The following is a 4,095-nucleotide window of genomic DNA, read 5'->3' on the forward strand; positions in this document are numbered from 1 at the left end:
AAAATTTTCGCAATACATGTAAATGATTCATCAGAATAAACAGCACTGTAAGATCGTTCGCCGCAATGCTGTGCCCTACACGAAAATATCATACTTTGAGGCCAGTAAAGAAATGCAGAACGACTGTCATGAAACTTTCACTTTGTGTGCTGAACGATAGGTCTCTCTAAATATAAATAGATGTGTTGTAATAACTGCAACAAATCTATAGTACCTGATCCTAAAATTAGCGGCGAACATTTTATGCACGCCGAATCGTTTAAATATATTTAACGGTAAAGAAAGAAGATGTTTGAAACTGCAGAAAGCGGAAAGTAGTCCTGGGGAACACGAATGGAACACTGAAGATCTGTTAAGAGGAGCTCTCGAAAAGAGCAGTCCATTTGTAAATGGAATACAAGACGCTAGTGAGACCGATTCTTGAGTATCTTTCAGTGTTTGAAGTCCGTATCAAATATGCATGACAACAGAAATCTACAATTTCATGGATCGTACAGGCATGGTACAGCCCTTACCAAAGTGTAATTGATATGATCGAGGATTTTATGAGAAACGCAGAGTCACATTTTTAAAGGCGCTCTCGAGATTTTGTCACTGCCAGCCACTTCGCACTTTCCCAGTTCTTGGAGAATCAGTCAGGTGTGCATATGAAGCACCAGCCAGTTTTTTAGCTCAATAAGACATCAAAATCTGAGAGTATTGGTGACTATTGAACAAACTTCACTAACTGCTTAAATACAAACATTTGGTTAGCTATCAGCTGTATCGAGTAATCTAAATGAATACATTTAACATTTTCAGTCTGAAGAAGAAATTACGAATGCATGCACAAAAATATATGTGTAATGAAGCTGAAATGTTGCCTTGCTGTATTGGCCAATCCTTTTAATCTGCGATGGCGTCCGCCCGCGGTAGCTGAGTGGTCAGCGCGACAGAATGTCAATCCTAAGGGCCCAGGTTCAATTCCCGGCTGGGTCGGAGATTTTCCCCGCTCAGGAACTGTCCTAATCATCATCATTTCATCCCCATCGACGCTCAAGTCCCCGAAGTGGCGTCAAATAGAAAGACTTGCACCCGGTGAACGGTCTACCTGACGGGAGGCCTTAGTCACACGACATTTACATTTGTAATGGCGAGAAACTGTGTAGGCTAGCGGTTTTATTACCTGTGAACATGGATTTTATTCCTCTGTGTGACGCAGGGCACATTAATTTCGTCGGCCACTTGAGGGATTGCAGGAGGGCTCCGTCTACTGCTCCGACCCGGGGGGCCCATGGCTGCCCTTGCTCGGTGGTCCAGCCTGTCTCCTGGCCTTCGCATTTTTATCCTTATTATTATTTTAAATCTGTCTTTGGTTTATTGTTGCGTCGTCTTTCTGTTTCCTGAGATTTTATCAACTCGTCCGTTTTCCTAGTTTTATCACGGTAATGAAGGGTGCCTCTCCCGACATACGAGATTTCGCAGGGGCCTCCAGATGCTTTCTGGGCGGGGCGTCTCTCCCATATTCACCCTTTGCCCCCTCTCTAACATCTACTTGTTTGTATCACTTGGTTTTCTCGACTCTCGGATATAATAGGATGCATCGGGAGCTGTCTTTTGTAGCCTTCCTCTTTGGGGACTATTCCCAAATGGCACAGAAGATATTGAGGGACCTATGACATCGTAGTTTGGTCCCTTCAACACCAAGAATCCATCCGTCGAATAATAAATAAACGGGCATCTTTGGAAAAGAGGCAATGCAGTTGCTGCAGAACCTTGTTGGCTAAATTTAGAGGACATGTATTCGAGGAAGACTGCTACAATTCTCCTGCTAGCATCTCATACCTGACGCAGCGACGACGATGGAAAGACGAGAGAGATTAGGACATGTACAGACAAATTTAGATAGTCATTTGTTCCTTCGTCACTTAATATGCCAATGGAATAGGACAGAACATAGCCAACGCCTTGCAGACAAACAAAAATTACGCGAAGCGAAATGTAATGTGAGGAGGGCCATGCGAGAGGCGTTCAATGAATTCGAAAGTAAAGTTCTATGTACTGACTTGGCAGAAAATCCTAAGAAATTTTGGTCTCATGGTGGATCAAAACAAAATGTCCAGACACACTGTGACCAAAATGGTACTGAAACAGAGGATGACAGACTAAAGGCCGAAATACTAAATGTCTTTTTCCAAAGCTGTTTCACAGAGGAAGACTGCACTGTAGTTCCTTCTCTACACTGTCGCACAGATGACAAAATGGTAGATAGCGAAATAGACGACAGAGGGATAGAGAAACAATTAAAATCGCTCAAAAGAGGAAAGGCCGCTGGACCTGATGGGATACCAGTTCGATTTTACACAGACTACGCGAAGGAACTAGCCACAAACGACGGAACATGGGTTCATCACTTCGAAACGGAAACAAAACCGCAATCCATGGAGTGGCCCCACACCACCTCTCACCCGAAGCAAAAGTTCAAAGCTGAGCTCTCAGCCGTTAAAGTCGTGGCGATGGTCTTCCGGGACTTTTCAGGGGCAATCCTGTTTGATGTCCTCCCGCATGGTGCAACGCTCAACTCTGATGTGTATTGTGCTACCCTCAGTAAACTGAAGAAACGACTTTAGCGTGTTCGTCACTACAAACAAACAAACAAACAAACAAAACAAAAAAAACATGAACTTCTCCGCGACAACGCAAGGTCTAGCCTAAGTCTAAGCACGCGGGGGGAGCTAACAAAAGTTCATTGCACTGTTCTTCCTCATCCACCCCACATCTCGGATCTCACACGTTTCGAGTTCCATCTGTTTGGCCCGATGAAGAAGGTACTTCGCTGGAAGCAGTACGTGGAGATTGGGACATTATTGACGCAGCAAGACGTTGGGTCCGATGTCGACCACTAGAGTGGTTAGGGTGGTACTAAGCGGGCATCCAGGCCATGCCGTTATCGTCGTGGAAGACCGTCGCACGGAACAGAGATTATGTTGGAAAATAAAGTTTCGTGACCAAAATAGCGTACTGTAGCCTTAACGACAGCAACCTGCTTCCACGAAAAAGTAAGTGTTGCATTGAACCTACCTGGCAAAAATGGTTCAAATGGCTCTGAGCACTATGGGACTTAACATCTATGGTGATCAGTCCCCTAGAACTACTTAAACCCAACTAACCTAAGGACAGCACACAACACCCAGTCACCACGAGGCAGAGAAAATCCCTGACCCCGCCGGGAATCGAACCCGGGACTACCTGGCAGATTAAAACTGTGTGCCGGACCGAGACTCGAACTCGGGACCTTTGCCTTTCAAGGGCAAGTGCTCTACCAACTGAGCTACCCATGCACGACTCACGCCCCGTCCTCACAGCTTTACTTCTGCCAGTACCACGTCTCCTACCTTCCAAACTTTACAGAAGCTCTCCTGCGAACCTTGCAGAACTAGCACTCCTGAAAGAAAGGATATTGCGGAGACATGGCTTAGCCAGAGCCTGGGGGTTGTTTCCAGAATTCAGTTGGTAGAGCACTTGCCCGCCAAAGGCAAAGGTGCCGAGTTCGAGTCTCTGTGCGGCACACAGTTTTAATCTACCAGGTTGTTTCATATCAGCGCACACTCCACTGCAGAGTGAAAATCTCATTCTGGAAACATCCCCCAGGCTGTGGCTAAGCCATGTCTCCGCAATATCCTTTCTTTCAGGAGTGCTAGTTCCGCAAGGTTCGCAGGAGAGCTTCTGCAAATTTTGGAAGGTAGGAGACGAGGTACTAGCAGAAGTAAAGCTGTGAGGACGGGGCGTGAGTCGTGCTTGGGTAGCTCAGTTGGTAGAGCACTTGCCCTTGAAAGGCAAAGGTCCCGAGTTCGAGTCTCGGTCCGGCACACAGTTTTAATCTGCTAGGTAGTTTCATATCAGCGCACACTCCGCTGCAGAGTGAAAATCTCATTCAAGTGTTGCATTACTTATTGAACGCCTCTTGTGTATAGACGAGTTTACGTGTAAGGAATGAGCGCAATGTTTTATCGCTGAGAATGAAAGTTCTTCAAAATGCATCCCAAGCAACATTAAGTCACGTGGTTAGCTTTGCTCCTTGGCCTTCGGCTTTTGCGAGGAGGCGAATACGCATCA

The 4,095-nt window shown here is 45.9% G+C and overlaps 2 non-coding genes across 2 annotated transcripts; one reads left to right on the top strand and one right to left on the bottom strand.

The window, feature by feature from the left end:
• Positions 1-3,246: 3,246 nt before the first annotated feature.
• Trnas-uga lies at positions 3,247-3,321 on the bottom strand. Its single transcript has one exon. It is a non-coding gene; the product is annotated as a tRNA-Ser (tRNA).
• A 453-nt stretch (positions 3,322-3,774) lies between these two features.
• Trnas-uga lies at positions 3,775-3,849 on the top strand. The gene has a single exon. It is a non-coding gene; the product is annotated as a tRNA-Ser (tRNA).
• The last annotated feature ends 246 nt before the right edge of the window (positions 3,850-4,095 follow it).

The sequence above is a fragment of the Schistocerca piceifrons genome, chromosome 1 (assembly GCF_021461385.2).
Source record: "Schistocerca piceifrons isolate TAMUIC-IGC-003096 chromosome 1, iqSchPice1.1, whole genome shotgun sequence".
Lineage (NCBI taxonomy): Eukaryota > Metazoa > Arthropoda > Insecta > Orthoptera > Acrididae > Schistocerca > Schistocerca piceifrons.